Below are 17,777 nucleotides of genomic sequence, written 5' to 3' on the forward strand. Positions count from 1 at the left end.
GTGCCATAAGGAACTGTAGGAGGAGAGCAGATTACAAGCCAGGATCTCAGAAAAAGTCAGAGGCAGGAAACAAGCAGAAGAAGCTGTGGGGAGCCTGTCTAGATCCAAAAGTCTCTTTGGAAAGACTGAAGTTAGAAACTGAGAAGGCACAGAAAGAGAAAAGACAAGTTAATATCTCTTCAAATTATGTAATGCTTCTATTGTTATCCCCATCCTTTCCATGCCAGAGCTAACAACTTCATAGATCTTACGACCCATTTTTTGTCAGGAAATTAACTGAAGCAGTACTTCAGCACCCCCTTTCTCCCTTTAGCTCCAGTGCCGAGCTCCTGTGTCAGTCTTGTCGCTTCAACAGCTGACTTCTTCCTTTTCCAGGCATTGCAGGACATTTTAGCCTTGTGTGAATCCCTTTCCAGCATGGTTCTGCCTCCATGTGGCCCAGGAGTCCCAGGCAGATGGCTGACAGCAGTTCACTGCATTTTGTCTCTAGCCACTCACTGAATATGTAGAAAAATTCAAGGCAAGAATAAATGCAGTCAAGTGACAACAGAATTATCAGGAATAGAGTTTCTTCCAGCATTCCACTGTTAGACACTAAAATCAGTGTAAAACAAGGAAAAAAAAAATGTTATTGTTTCTTGTTTCCTCAAGGCTCAGGATTTGGTTTTTTGCTTAAGTTTAGCAGTAGTCTCACAGTCAGGTGACAGTAATTCCCTGTAATCCCTGACAAATTCTTTTGACGTTTTCCTGTTCTGGAGTTTGTAATTTTGTGGGATGTCTCTCAGCTAATTTTACCTGTTTGAAAGTTAGATGTCCTCCACAAGATTTAGGTGGCTTCTCCAATGGAAAGACAGGCACTTCCCATCTATCTTACATTTTTATCTTCAGGTGGCTGAATCATCCACTGGAGATGCTTATCTCTGTCCATTAGTGCACTTCGAGAATAGGCTGGTAATTTAAAATTGATGTTTAAATTTAGATGGTTAAAATTCAAATAAATCAGTCTGTTAGTGAATAGTTTAAAAAAAAAACCAAAACAATATTGTGGACAAACAATCTTTATTAAAAGTATTTATCATTAACCCGTTAGTGTCTGGAATATATTTAGAGTACATTGACTAGACCATTTTTTTTTTTTCTGGTCAATATTAGAACCATTCTGCCTATGTTGGCAAGAGTTAGAAAGGGGAATGTAATAATTTTTAAATCAAAGCCCCGTTTATTGGCAGTGCTCCATTTCAGATGCATGACATTAATTTTCCTATGTTGAGTTCTGATACAACATTCCCATGTCCCTGTGTTTCTATCCCAGGATGCTGTGTTGAACCATGCTGAATTCTGGTACTCTGCTGAAATGTACAGGAGCCTTGACTATCAGAGGAATCACAGTTTCTAGATATCTTTACTTGGCTTTTCAGGATCAGGGGATGCTTTTGAAATCCCTGGAATGATCCTTTGAATGATAATTCGAGGTGATCCCCAAAGACACCAGCAAACCTAGTAACAAAGCCTACTTATTCTCAACTTGCTGTTTAAAATATGAGGGTTTTTCCCTGTTTTCTAGAATTAGTTCTACCACAAAATTGGAAAATTATAATCACAGAATACCAACACCTTGTGCAGCATGTATTCAAGGCAGCCCTGGATGCATGGATGAAATTCCCAGAGGCTTTCACACATCAGTGTAATATTTGGTTAACTCCCATACTTTACACATTTTCTCCTTTTTTTCCCCCCCTATTTTTTCCCGTGAATCATTAACTGGAAGCATTTTTTTCTTACCAATAACAAAAAAAACCCCCAAACTTTATTTGATCGGGACCTTGACTCACGACCTTGTCCAGGCAGCAAAGTGAAATCTTGGGGCTACATAATTTAAATTGTAGACTGACTCAAGGAAGAGGAAACTTCCATGGCTTGATCCCTGCAGAGAGAGAAGCACTGCAGCATCCAGGAAATGCCTGTCTTCCCCAAATTTTGCTTGTTTGTGTTATTTGGAGCTATCTGCCATCTTGGTACAAAGTGACTTCATCCCAGAAACTTGCAACCCCCTTACAGCCAAGTGTCAAAGAATGCAAACAGTAAGGCAGAGAGTGTGGAAGTTTAATATTTACTTAGTGTTTTAAAACAGAACATCTATTCCAACATACGTAGGGGTTCAGATGCTGTGGAAAAAGCAGAACTCTCATCTGAGAAGCAGTGCCCCAGCTATTCTTATCTTGTACTTTCCCTCTTCTGCTTTTCAGCTTTAATGAGATTTCACAAGCAATTCTGTTTCCACATCAATTTACACATTGCCATATCCTTGTCAGAGTAATTTTTTTTTTTTTATTATTTTTGGTCTGGAACATTATGGAGAGGAGAGGTAATTGGAGGATGTGTGTAACTTCAAACACTCCTTGATTTGTGTAAAGTTTGATAGTTTCTTGTTTATGTTTCCCATGACTTTCAGAATTGGGAAACAGGCCCAAATCAGTAAGTTAGGTATATGAACTGTGTAAATATGGCCACATCCCAATGAGAAGCATTAAGTGGTAGGGGACTGGACACTAGGCAGTTTTTTGTTGATATTTTGCACATAAATACGGCCTGTAAAAAGGATAATTATGTATGTGGCAGTCTCATGGCCTGTTTTCAGAAATTAGAATACTAACATTTAGTAGGTCTTTATTTGTAGTTAATCCGTGTAAGTACAGGTTTAGTCCTTTATTATTCAAGATCCTGGCAGCAGATATTCAGACACTGCTTTCTAAATCCATCCCTTTGTGTTCCAGATTGTAGTTCAGAATAACCCAAGCCCAAAGCACCATCTCAGGCACTGGCATTTTGGTATTTCTCTTGGAGCTGGGTACAGTACTTGGGAAAGCTGCTTCTCAAAGGAATGGCCTTTCAGAAGATAAAGTGAGCACAAGCTTGAAAGAAAAGCTTAGGAGAGGAGCTTATGACTAATCTGATTCAGCCAGCTGATAGTCATGTCTCTTTCTCAAGATAATCAGCCTTCAATCCTTTCCTGGTGGTAGTAATCATTCAAGAAGCTTAGTTTGGACCTGCTAAACCCCTGTACTTGTCATTCACTGCGCTGGCTTCCTCCTGTGTATTCCTTAAATTCCAAGTGTTTTCTGCACCAGTCCCCTGCTGTCTCCCACTGTTATGGATCTGTCTTCCCTGATGAATGTTAAGTAATAGTTATCAGGCATGTTGTAAGAGAGCCAGCGATAAGGAAAGGCTGCCTGGGGCTCCTGTTGTGACTATTTCAGCTGCGGCACCCACAACAGTCTACCTCACATGTGGCTAGACTGAGAACTCCTAATCCCAACAAGGTTATCCTGAGAGCCAGCTCCTGGATGGCAGCAACATCCAGTCCAGCCAGCACCCAGGCTAAATCCACTGGAAACTCATGTCATCTGCCTCTGACCCCACAGAGCTCTTTTCTGTTAGCCTCTCCATATGTTTCCTGGGGTCCAGCCTTTGTGAATTCTTTGAGAGATGGTTTGTAACACCTGGAAGGTTGGTTTAATGAATTCTGCCTTTTCAGCCTAGCTAAAAAATCCACCCTGGGGTCCTTGGGGCATTTGAAGTTGGGTTTTCCGTACCGACGAGGCACACTGTGGTTTCTAAATATTAAAAGGTAGAAAGAAGAATGGTAGAGGAGAGTCATCTAAGTAATTCTGAGGTTTTGTGCTGGGCCAAGATAGCAAAAAACCCCATGGAATTGCTATCATAACTTGCATGTCAGCCTCTCTTCATCTATTGATTAATTTTTTTTTTTGCTCCAGTAATGACTATAAAGTCAGCAGGAACAGGTCCTCATCACTGTATAAAATTAAATATGTAGAAATATATATTGTTGCTTTTTTTAGTGCTTTATATCTGAAGTATATTTGGAGCCTCTGTGAGGTACATGATGTCCTGCCTGCAGCCAGACAGCCAGTAAGAAGATCAAGCATTCTGTGCTATGCAAAACTGACTTTCTGAGAACATTGCACCTCCTCAACATTAGCCTGAAAGCAATTTACCAGAGTACAAACCTGCATCTCATCAAATAAGAAAGTTCTTACTTGTTAATGTGGGAGTAAAGTGATAGGATGATTAGGACAAACTCTAAATGACCAGAATCACTCTGTTTAACAGAGATCAGCTTAATCCAAGTAAACTTCAGGTTTAATAATGCTCTGTAGCACCTTGTGTGATGTGATGCTTCAGATCCACCTTGTCCATATCCACACTTGAAGGATCATCCTGCACTTGAATTTGAACACTTAAACTTCAAACACTTGAATTTTAATCCTGCAACAGGATTAAAAAACCTTCTCACTGCTGCCTAGGAAAATTTTCAGAATATTTGCTTCTATCTCTGCTTTCACCCATTATTTTGTATTATGAAGACATTATTATGTATTATGAAGACATGTCAAGTAAATTGTTCATATCTGGATCACAGGCATTGGGGTGGCCCTGCCCGTGGGGTGAGAAAAAACATGTGGTGCTTGCAAAGCAAAAACAGTGGCATAGGCACAGAAGAACTGATCCTGGCAAAAGTCTCCCAGGGAATCACCTGACCAATGGGACAAGGCTCTAAGAATATTTTATTGTCATTATTGCTGTCAAAATATGAGTATTGTTTCCAAGTCCCTGGCTACTGGGCATCTCCAGAATAGTTTAGTACCCTCAGTATTGCTACACACAGCTCTGTGAGCTCTCAGCCTAAGGGACATTCTTTTGTCTCCCTCTGTAAATATTTAATTACTGGCTACAAGCATAATACCCAGTTGACATAAGCATGCACACATCCTGGTGTCTGCATTTCCATTAGCTTACAGTCACACAATATTTGTGTGTATTATGTTTTTTTTTAAAAAAAAACATTATGCATTATTTAAAAATCACCATGCATTGTACTGGGTATTTTCACAAAGATATGAGAAAATCCACACATAAACTAATAATGTTTGGTAGTTAAAATTTAATTTAATAATGCTGCAAATGTACTCATAGGCATAAGAAAAATACTTTTTAGAAAACCCTCTTAAAATTCAGAGATCTAATTTATAGAAATCTGACTTAGAGAAAATACATTCCTGCATTTTCAAATATAACATTGCATGAAAATACCTACACTGCATTGTAACTCTAAACTGTGCTGTAGTACGTAAGATTTTATGACGACATGCCAAGTAAATTCCTCATATCTGGATCACAGCAATACACCAAATATAACCCAAGGTTCAAAACACAGCAGAATGCATATAAAATCTCAACAATTCTACCTGAGAGATATTTGTAAAGAAGTGGTTTGTTTGGATGTGGGATAGCTTGTCCCATGTTTAACACTTTCAATAGAAAACAAGGTGAAAAGAAATGTGAAAGCTTATAATTTCATGATCGTGTGGAAAAGATGGCACCATCTTTGGCTTTATTGTTATTAAAATCAATGTTTCTGCAGAGAACCACTTAGCCTCCTGTGCAACAAACTTCTCCAGCAAATGCCAGCATTTAGGCACCAACAAATTGTATTCCTGATCAACAAAGCATCTAGTCAACTTTGACAGAGTTTAGATTTGTATAAAAGCTGTAAGTTTAAGTGTGTGGCTCAAACTGGCTGCTCTTCTGACAAATAATTTTATGTCACATGAATGTAAATACCATAAATTGAACTGAAGCTGACGTCATTCACTTTCAATTTTAACCTTACTCATGCAACACTTAGTTTGAGGCTATTCTACTGAAATTAAGTTTTGTTATCATGAGGGTTAGACTTAAATTTTAACTTTAAAAAAAATCCCAACCAACAGCATATTTCAATCCACAGGTAATGGTAGTCTAATGCAGATTTCTAACTTTTAGCAATATAGAGGATACTGTTCAAATCTAAATTCCACCAAAACTTAGTAAGCAGCACACTGCAAACAAAGGAAAATGTTGTATTCCTCAAAGTGCAAGTTGTCAAAGTACTTCATAGTTCTAATAATAGATTTCTGGCATTAACAACCTAGAACACAAATGACATCCGCTGAATATTTGTTAATTGTGTTTTTGAATTGCTTATGGCTACACCAGAGGATATATTCCAGGCTCTGACTTCTATTAATAGATGCCTGCTTTGGGAAGCACAAACCTCCCTCTGTCCTATCCAGCCTCTCCAGGGCTAAAGACAGCGAGTCCCCATCTTTTAGACCACCTACTCTCAACAAAAGAAAAACAATCTGCTGCTCTCCCATAATATACAGGGAATATCCGCATGGATGCACAGGGTGCACTTCTGTAGGTTCTGCAAAACCCTTTGTGAGCCCTTAAATGCAGAAGTTTAATTAATCTGAGCCAGCAGTTGCATTTAATGCTGTCACGGACGCCAGCATTCTGTAATCCTTCAGGAATAGGTGAGGTTCAGTTCAAAGGGATGTTTATCTCAGTTATCTAAATGTATTGAGATTAGGCTCCACTGTAAATAGAATAAAGTGAACTTTCTTAGCAGGCATCTATTAATTTCTCTTTTGATCACTCGGAAACAATTCAAGTGCAATCAGAGCCCGAGCCAAAACCTGGCACTGTGGAGTTATGAAGTTTACACAATGTTTTGATTACAACTGTTGAGTTTCAGAAAGTTCTGACAAAAACTCATGTCTGCATTTTAGCTCTTCAGCTTTATTGAACTGACTGAATCTAGAGAAAGGCCAAAGGTATGTAAGTTTTCTCCCCAGTTTTGGGACCCTACAAATCTAACTGCTAGTCCATATTACAGGAGAACAAATAATCTGTCCCACCACCATTGTTAAATCTCCTTCTATTTCTACACCCATGAGGCAGAAGACACATAGTGAATTACCTGCTTCGACATGAGTGCTTCATATAGAAAATAAAAGATTTATTTTTAAAAGTCAAAGGGCAAAGAAGGTAAAGAGGGCAACATGATTTAATCCTGAACATGCCATGGAATGACCTCCTCAGGGGATGTAATATCTCAGCAACAAAACCAGATCTTCTAAAATTTTCAGTATTTGTTAATAAAATATTATATCTATGGTGGCAGTAACACAAATTAATTGCTCTTTTTGTTTAACAAGGAGACAGTCTTTTAATAAGCACTACCTTGTTTTTCCAAAAATGTCCCTGAAAAGTACCTACTGACTGCAGACACAAACATTTACATGTTGCAGCTCGTGGTACAGATAAAAAAAAAAAAAAAAAAATTCCATGAAAACATATTACGTAGGTATTGACAAGTTGGATAAGAATGCAAAAACTGATCCAGGAACATGTATCTGCCACTTTTGGCATGGAACGAGCCTGACATTACACCTGCCCTGGCTAGGTGAAAGATTGCCTAGATATGAAAAGGCAGAACAAACACCAACAATGACGCCTTCATGCGAGAGGCTGGAGAGCGTTGTGGTGTGAGGGTAGGGCAGATGGAAACGTCTGCTCAAAAGCTCTCCAAGGGCAGAAAATCAAAGCTGCTTAAACACCAGATGAGAGAGAGGCAGTGGGAAATCTATTGTTGTGGGTTTTATTGGACAAACAAATATTCGGAATGTCATTGGGGCAGTCGATTTGTCTTATCCCAAAGCTACAGTTCCACACCTTCTGAAAAACCTGTTTTCCTTCCTCCTCACCCTGACCATTATTGTTCTCTCATGATCTGAGTCCCTTGCACATTTTTCTTGGTCAAATCTGCCTCTCTACATCACCTGGGGCTGTAATAACCCTACTGCTTCTTTTCAAGAATGGGGGGGGAAAAAATCAAGAAGAAAAATGCACACACTGAATCCAGAAGCAAAGGTTCTACTGTCCAGTGGCAGAATCCTGTGTGAAGCAGATCTCTCCTCACAGAAGAGGTGACAAAATCCTGCCCTCTCCTTTCCTTGCCTGGCAGCATCAGCAATCCTGAGTTTTGATGCAAACCTCTGGGGTTGCATGCCAGCTGCCCAATTTTGCGAAGTTTAAGAACCTAGCTGGCCAATCTGCTCTGCACAGCCTGCAGGAGGAGTTAGGACCCTCTGGAGGGAGGGTTGGAACAGCCCTCTTAGGCTGTTCTTAGGCTGACTGCCTTTAGAAGTTCTCCTCCACACCAGTTCCAGGCTGGCTCTGTGAGGATGGGGTACCTCAGCTGAACAGAATAATTCACTTCATGAGAACTGAGGCTTCCGTGCAGTAAGACAAATTATTATCAGAGAACAGGATTGCAAAACTGAAGGGCTCTTAGAGTTAACCTTTAACTGGAATGGCTAACCCAGTGCTTTGTCTGCTGAGGGCGGGCAAGTTCCTAGTGTTCCCATCAGCAGGGGAGGACAAGGTGCTTTGGCACAGCCAGGCTGTAGGACGCTGGCACCGGCAGACAATTCCTGTGGGAGCTCTGGAAGAGCGTGTTCTATTGCTGTCTTTGGGAAATTCCCATCCAGGCCCAGTCCTGCAGAAGAGAAATGAGGAATAAAAGCTGCAAATTTATTCACAGAGAGTGGATTTCTGCTGGCTAAAAGTCATGTTTATGGTGGTGGCTCTGTAAGGTGGGGAGCAAAGGAAAGACCTGGCTCTAAGTGACTGTGGGGAGGGAGAGAGAGAAAGCAGAGGAAGAGAAAGAACAGCTTTACCCTGGCAGGAGAAGAATGGCAAGAAGGAGAGGAAAGAATTTTCCCTGCATGCTTTCCCAAGTAGGAACACCACTGAGGAAGCGTCTGATTGAGTTGCCTGAAGGTTGTTTGCATCCTTGAATCTTTGGCAATAATTTGACATTCAAAGTAGCTACTCCTATATTTACCAGCCAAGAAAAAAAAAACAAAGTACAGGATTTCTTTTGCAAAATTTAAGAAGACAACAAATTATTGAGACCAAATTAGTCACATGGCTTATACCATTTTTGGCAAATGTCTACATGTACGTTCATAATTTTCTAATATTATATTACCTAAATCAGACTGTCATAATTAACTTATATTTAACTAAAGAACCCTGCTTTCCTGCATAATAAATAAACAAATAAATGGGGGGTTGAGTTTTCATTTCCAAGAAAGTTTTAATGCAAGAGTGGTAATGTTTTATCTTCCCTATGTATTCATAGTTCCTGTGATTTACTGGGGTACATCTCAGCTGGTGCATTGTGATGATGAACCCTCTAGAGCTTTTTGTGAAAATTCACTATTTTGAAGAAATACCACTTTACATTTAAAAAAAAATGTTAGGAAAATACAACTAGCAGAAAGATATTAACTTACAGACCCACTCAAATGCAGAACAAGGTAAAGGGGGATCTATTACCAAACCTGAAAAGAATTTGAATAAAGGTTACAATATTTCACAGACAGATCAGGACTAAAACAGATTGATAATGTATTTTGATCTGAGGGTTGCTTTGGTTTTTTTTTGTTTTTTTTTTTTTTTTAATGATAACAGTAAATTAGCAAAACATTTAACTTAATTTACTCAATTTTTTCCAATTAGGTTTTAAAAAAGCAGCACAACATAAATGTAAGTTAAAGACAATCTCACTGCAGAACAATGGAAAAATTATCCAGAAGAACCTAAGATTTTTCTTAGTATTTTGTTTGGCCCTGATATCTGCAGAATAAGTCAACTGGGAAAAAAAACATGGTTGAATTTGACCCATGTCCAAGTCCGAATGAAGGTGAAGAAATCAAGAGTGACTTCAATTGTGTGTGTGAAATGTTTAGTGTTCAATCTGACATTAGCCAGATTAAAACCAAGAATTTTGGTACATCTGGATAGTACAGAAAGAGGGATAGCAACAGCTGCACAAATTTAGAACACACTATGTATCATAACTTTTTGTCCTGGATTTTTAAACTTTCTGCCTTTAGCCCTGACCTTTCCTTCCTGTGCATACTGGATAAACAGAAAACAAAATTTTTACTGTGGACTCTCAGGCAATCATATTTGTATTTATGAGTCAGTTATCTTAAAGTCATTAATCCACTAAAATATTATTTATCAAACAAGTAATTCCTTTCCAGAACCTAAGGACTACGTTATGTGAAGTAATCATAGCTAATATAGCAGTTTTAATGTAATTTTATTTTTTCATTTCACTGTTCAAGGTGGTAAAGTTATTATATTACATCATGTTTTAAAGTCATCCTGGTTTCTTTGAGAAAAGTAATTCCTTTTCTTTGGGAACAAATTGATTCATTATAGATTATGAAGTCAAAGTTGCAGTTTTTACAGAGCACTGCTAAGTGTAAGGTTTCAGGTAATCTTATTAGGCAAGGCCTTTCTGGTGTCTTAAGTTATATTTAATAATGTCTACACTTTAGTAGGAAGATGAAATAGTAATCTTGTCAATTTGCAAAATCTAGTCAATTTTGCAAATTGACAAGGCAATTGATTTGTATCTTGTTGCCAAATGCTTGAAATGTCAACACTTCACCAACCTGTTGACAGAGAATTAAGGAATGGGTGGAGCAACAAGCCTTCCAAAATGCCAGTTTCAGCATTTACCTATTTTGCTCATTTAAAAAAGAGAACACCTGCTCTCCTGTTGGAGCATGAAAATACATATGTCACTATTCTACCTAGACAGACATAATTGTCAGGTCAGCAAAGTAAAGGTGCCATCCATATTGTAATAAAAGTAGGAACTCAGAAAAGATGCCCACATTTTTCTATCTAAAATTACATTTCTGAAATGTATACTTCGCTTCCCATCAAATATCCCGTGTGTTACTTCCTGCAAAAGTTTCCCCCAAACAGCATGCAGAATTCTTCCTTATATTTAATACAAGAGCATGTTACAATGCTGTGGATGGATGACAGAGTGTGCTCACCCAAGGAGCAGGACTAGTGGGGTCAAATGGAAAAACATAATATGGACCATAAGAGAATGTTTTCTGGGGGTCACTGCCTGTGCCTCTCAACTAGGCTCAGTTGCTAGAAAACTAAATCCAGATAAATTCAATGTAAATATCGTTATTCAGTTCTATTTCTATTCTTTATTAAATATACTTCCTTAAAAAAAAAAAAAAAGAGAAAGAAAAGAAAAAGCAACCAAATTAATAACTTCAGTGACAATATTTAAATATATCTGATGACAGCAGAAGTGTTCAATCTAGCACTCCAATCTCTTTGTTAGAGTCTGTATTTTTACCTCATTTTTTTCCCCCCTATGCTCCAAACTGCAAAATGAAAGATTTCTTCCAGCAATCCACCTCTGTTTGGCATGTCTCTCAAACAAACTGCTTGACTTCAGTGGGCCTCAGCAAGTTTAATGCTAAATTCATTCTTCAGTGCCTTGCTGAATAGCACAGGAGACAAACTCATGATTACATAATTTGCCAGGTCTAGCTATATATATAAAAAACAGCTATTCAACTGAATATTTGTTTCAATACAGTATAGATGATTAAGAATTTTTTAAAATTCAGTGACCTAGAGTACTGAAAACTTTAATCTGGGATCAGATACCTTTTAACCTGCTAAAGCTCAAGATCTATTGCTGAAGAAGGCCAAGAGGAAAGACAGAAGAGAACAAGACAGGGAACATAAAACAGGACAGTAGCAATAGCTTTAGGAGAAACAAGCAGATAGGGATTCAAAATTTCTCACATAAATGAGACCAGACAGTGGCAGGATGGAGGCAAATCCTTGTCTAAGGTGAGTCTCTGCTGTGGAAGGTAGCTGGTCACACAAGGGGCAAGGTTTGTCTTTACAGGGCAAATAGAAGCACAAATGGAATGAAGAATCAGTTATCATTTCCATTACAAAAGAGAACAAAAATATTCTTTGAAGAGATCATACCATAAAGGGACAGGAGGAAAAACTGCTGCTTGCTGACAGAATAAAGAAATAAGAAAAAGCACTGCCAAAAGACAAAACTAGTTATTTTTGCATTTTGATGTTCTAGTTGAGAAGGATAATCAGATTTCAAAAGTAGAGGATTTTCAAAAGTAGAGGATGTGCAGAGAGAAATACTGCAGGACAGTATTTCTACTGCATTTTCTTCCACTCCATCCTGAAGATTAGGGAGTGCCTAGGATATTAATTCCCTTTGACATAAATGGGTGATGACAATCGAATGTGATGTGTGGGGGTGATGTTTGCCATATGTTTTTTGACACTGTTGAAGGAGTTATTTTTGAAACTGGCTAAAACAGATTTTACAATATGACATCTGGGATGGGAATGAGTTATAGTTACAGCAGAAGTTCTGCCTCTTGGTCTGAATGAGCTGCCTAGAGGATGTTTTGAAAAAATGAACCAGTAAATCGATCAAAGCAGCAGCAAGTCAGTGTCTGTTTCAATGGTGCTTTAGGTACCTTTCATCAAGGGAAAAGCAAATGATAAAAGAAGATTCTCTTTTGAACATTTCTACCAGGATTTGTATCATATTTTGTGCTGCCAGTTCAGTTTCCCAGCATTTATAAAGGTACCTGACGTCCACTTTCTCCCCCAGATTCCTCTGAACAGGGGTGTTTTCCTGGGAGCAGGAGCACTACATGAGGTAAATTAATGCAAACATCACCTGGAAATCCAGTCTCTGAAGAGACCAGTGCCAGTTGCAAACATAAGGAAATTCAGACAGCAACTTATGCACTGATTTTGAGGAGGAATTCTGTCTAATCCTTGCTAAGAGTTCACATATATTTTGACATGAAAAGATTAAGAGCTCTAATATTTTCCTCTGCCTGAAAATTGCTGATGTTTTATTGGTCATTTGAATGGCTAGTCCCTTCTTCCCACCCACCTAAGTCTATGGCATCTGCAAGATTATTAAGCTGCATGTCATCATTTTTTAACTTAATTGATAGTTCTATTACAGCTGTAAGATTGACTGTAGCTCCCTATTTTCCCTCTTCAGTGCCTTACAGCATTTTGCACACATGCATTAAGCTCCTTCCTATTTGACCCATCATAGTAACCACAGCCTTTTTCAGTCTCTCATTTTTCCACTGCTAAGCACCTCTATTTCTATTTTCTAGGAAACTGGAAATTTTTGTCTATTGTCCTTTTTTTTTTTTTTTAAAGGCAGACTAATCAAACTGTATGATTTTAAATTGAGATGAGTGGCCAACTGAATATTATTATAAAAATTTTTTAGAATCATAAAATAATAGAATCACAGAATGGCTTCAGTTGAAAGGGACCTTAAGGATCATCTCATTCCAACACCAAGGCATGGACAGGGACACCTTCCACTATCCCAAGTTGCTCCAAGTTCTGTCCAACTTGGCCTTCCAGGGATGGGGCAGCCACAGCTTCTCTGGGCACCCTGTTCCAGGGCCTCACCGCCCTCACGGGTTTCATCCCTTTTTCACCTTTTTGCACCATGACGAGGTTTTCATCTTTCTTTTTTTTTTTTTTTTCCTTTGAAACAATCTTGTTTACTTGGAAGTGTCATATACATGTTAGCTACATGCTATCTTTTTCAATTAATTTTCATAAACATTAAATTTCCTTAGCACTCCCAGGGACTGTTCATTCAGGTCACCCTGAACTTATCCTAGGGAAAGAGTTCAAAGACATTTGTAATGATAAGAAGAAATGCATTTGGATTCTAGCCCTATAAAAAGACATAGGGCTACTTTTTTTTTTCTTTTTTTTTTTTCTTTAATAAAATGTTGGTGTAATGATTTTCAGAGATTAGTGATAAACTCTTTGAAAGGATGCAGGTGAGTCACTATCTGAGCATTCAAAGGCTTCAATAGCACATACAAAAATACCCCAACAAAAAAGAACACTTGACCAAAATAATTAGCATTGTTCAGGAATACAATATACAGCGACTTATCCTGCCAACATATCTTTAAAAGTTACACAAAGGACCTACAACTAATATCTGTAATGCAATCTGTATTTCTTACCCTGAAAGCAAGGGAAAAACAAGTGCATTGCTAGGAAAAAAAAACAAGAAACCTGCGTTTTCAGCTTGCACTGCTTATAAGATTAGAATGGATTTGACTGCCTTCTGTATTAGCAATTTCCCCAATGAATCTGTGGGTGGAACAAAAATGTGGAAATGAAAACTGAGAGGTATTGTGTGTTCAAAATAATCCACCTCCACTCTCACACAGTAGAGTCGATTCGGGCTGTCATCTCTCTATGCCTCAGTTTTCCCATCTGTGAAATGGTTCAAGTCAGAATATGTTCTTTTACCACTGTATCTTCTCGCACCTTGGTTCCTTTGTGCTCCCACACTAATTTCCTGTTCTGGAGATGAAAGGAGAGAAGAGTTATTAAAACTGATTGTGAACAAGCTTCCTTGATTTGCTCCCAGTGGCTGCACTCCAAAGGCTGGACACATGCTCCCTGTGCAGACATCCTCGGGGATGTGGTAAAGGTTCATCTTCCCTGCCTGGTCTCCAAGGATCCCATCCTCTGATGCCAAAAGTGTACCGTGCACATCACAATCATACACCATATTTCCCCAAAGACCTGAATATGAAATAAAGTCAAGGAGTAAGAGATTACTTTGGTGACACATGATAGAAGTAGTGCAATCCTTGTTTCCCATAATCTTAAAGTTCCTGAATTTGCAAACTCTACAAACTCATACATTAACATGAAATCTATAAAAATCTAAAATCTATAAAATCTAAAAGCTAAAAAAAAAAAAACCTATAAAACTGGATTAACTACACTTGGTGCTGATGGTATATGGAAGACATTTTGTCCATCATATGAGAGGAGGGTATCAAGATTTCCATTCAAACAATTGGACTTTTCCCTCCACCCTGAACCACACAGTTTTAGGCTGTTACAAGGCAGGACAAAAGCAAGGAGTTTTCTAAACACTGAATTAAGTAGGCAAAGTGAAAAAAAAAAACCAAACCCAAAAGGATGACTGTAGCATAAATTATTGGTAACTTCCACTCAATTTTGACAACGAGTGTTTATGGAATATGAAAAAATAAAAAATATTAATGGACCAACTGTCATAGTACAAGAAGAATGAAAAGGACTGAAAATTAATTGTATGAGTAGAATGTGGTTGGCTGGCTTGAGCTTCTGGAAATATAGATATCTGTGGACACTGGTGGGCTGCTGGCCAACCAGTCTCCTTTGGCTTCTTTACAAAACGGGTATTTGCTCCACAGGACATGCATTTCACCAGATAATAAATGGGACATAAAGACATAGAAGCTATTTTATCTTCTGGAAACATAATTAAGTAACTAAACAAAAAAAAAAAAAGGCCCCACCAACCAAAAAAAAAAAACCACCCAAAAAAACCCAGCAACAACAATTAAAAACTTTGAAAAGGAAAAATGAGAAACAGAAATCTTTTAGCTATATCCCTGAAGGGTAACACACTTCCTTATCCCTGTGCTCTGGCTATCTCATGACTATAGGCCACAATCTCCAGAAGTTTTATGTCTGAGACAACTTCTTGCTTGTAGTTCTAGAGAGCAAAGAGATGAACTGATGAAGGAACTGAAATTTGCAAAATGGTCTTTGCTCACACAGAGGTGTCAGAGAGAAACTATCAGAACAGGTTCCTAGCTCACACAGAAATGAAATAGGAGGCTCTCTGGTGAGATAGACTGTATGAGCTCAGTCCTGAGCAGCTCAGCTGCTTGGTTTGGAATCAAAATTAGTGCTCTGTAGTCTGGACTGAGGTTACTGAGAATTCAGGCTGCCCACTTTACATTTCAGCAGCACCTCAGTGGTAGCCTGCAGCTTCATCTGTGACAAAATTCCTTAGAGACTGAGACATAGGAAATACTAAAACTTTACAACAAAAGAAACATAACTAACAAACCAAAACCACAAATAACATAATTTTATTTTGAAAGTACATTATACTGCACAAAAGGCCTGTTTGTTGTCTTATTTCCAGAATTGGAGCAGTAAGTTCATCTATATTCTCAAATCATTCCTGATGCATCTGCCTATAGCAGCAGCACTTTAAAATAATTAATTCCATCTCCCTTTGAATAATTTCTTCTTCCTAACGCATGTAAGTACACACTGCAATTTTCGAATGCTGGGCAAAAAGAGGAGTGAGTCAGACAATAAGTGCTCTGAATGATATGTGGTAATTGAAGTTCGTAATTATAAGGTCTGTCTTTGCATTTAATCTCCCTGTGTCACATGCACACCTTGGCAGTGATTTCCAGAGCCTGTGGGCTTTGCTGGTCTCAACCAGACTGTTATGGGCACAGGATGAAAGGCAGTTTCTTGGGTACCAAGACAACCAGAACTTTAAAGATAAACCAGTACCCTAAAACTAGACATGGGAGCTCACACTCAGGGCAGAGAGCAAGTGCTGGATATCCTTCCTCCAGCTACCAAAATCACACAGCATCTTGCAGAAACTTACATTTCTGGATGGACATGGGATGTACCCTGCACCTCTCTCCTAAGCAAATGCATTGGTGACAGAGTATTGAAGAAGATATCCAAAATGTATCTTGCATGTCAGTCTTCAGAGAATGTTAGAAACACTAAAATTTTAGGACTAGCATAATTACGGTGGTGGCCTCACTCCCACCAGGTCCATAAAAGCAAGGACAGTGAAATACTGAAGACACACAGGGACACATCTAAGGCATGGACAGAACAAGAAAGGCCCCCTGGAAGAGATTTTCCGGCACCACATCCGGCTGCCAGCAAACGGATTTCATTTCTAAGTGTCTTAATCACAGGATTTATCTGGCAGCCTTTCAAAAGTGTTGCTGCAATTACCTTTTTTTTCTTGTAAGCTAGGATTAGTGTAATACAAATACAGGTAAGTTACCACATGACAATACCGTATTTGTTAGGACTTCATCCAGATTTCTTGGAAAATAAATTATTACTTAAACCTGATTTGGATGAACACCTGTAATAATTACAAAGGACACAATAAACAGCACAGTAGGAGAATACAAATGTTAACTCTGCCTCTATTTTCTAAGGAGCAGGAAGGAAAAATAGAAGGAAAGGAATAATATAAAGGAAATTAAGAGAAAAGCAGAACAAAGAATCAGGTTGTGTATGAGCTGAGGAAATGGGGTACAAGATGCAAAAAACAACCTTTTTAGATCCTAATGATGACTGCATTAAGGAACAACTAGGTAGATGACAATCCAAGAGGGTAAATACCCTCGTTATAGTTCAAGTAGCACATGCACAGAGCCTGCTCTAGAATTTTAGCACTGAAGAACTCCATAGAAACAGTGGCTTGAGCTTACTCTACAGGACCAAAAAGCACAAAAAAATCCCCAAATCCACCTATGCTCACTAAAAAAAAAAAAAAAAAAAAAAAAACACAAAAGAAAAAAACCCCAAAAAAACAAAATGAGGAAACTGATCTAAGACAAAGCTCATGCGGAGACTAAAAGGAGTTGAGTTCTTACAGGTGCCAATTGCTGGAAAAAAAAATTACGGAGAGATAACAAATTTGTATCGCCAATCAAGAATGTCCTGAGAAAGGTTGAGAGGAAGTTGGCACAAACAAACATCAGGAATAAGGCAAGTTACTAGAGAAAACCTTTTCTGTGCAAAAGCTGAAATGTATTAAAACCAAGTCAAAGCAGATCATGAGCATAAGATGAATGCCCCAACACAGAAAAATATACAGAAAAAAAATTAAATTAGCATATAGATCTGGAACAGCAACCTTAACCTCAAGAGCCTAAGGCCAGTGGATGATTATGATGATGATATAAAGAACCCTCATAGAAGAAAAGGCCCTATCCAGTTGGCAAAATGAGTTGTTGTCATCTGCTTACACTTTGGAAGAGAAAGATTTAAAATTACAGTTCTTCTGCTTGGCAAAGAGGCACACAGGAGTGAGATCTAGTCTAAATGACCAGAACAATCATAATGGCATAAAGCGTTTGCATTTTCCA

The sequence above is a fragment of the Agelaius tricolor genome, unplaced genomic scaffold (genome assembly GCF_023055355.1).
Source record: "Agelaius tricolor isolate 1412-34295 unplaced genomic scaffold, bAgeTri1.0.p SCAF_44, whole genome shotgun sequence".
Taxonomy (NCBI): Eukaryota; Metazoa; Chordata; class Aves; order Passeriformes; family Icteridae; genus Agelaius; species Agelaius tricolor.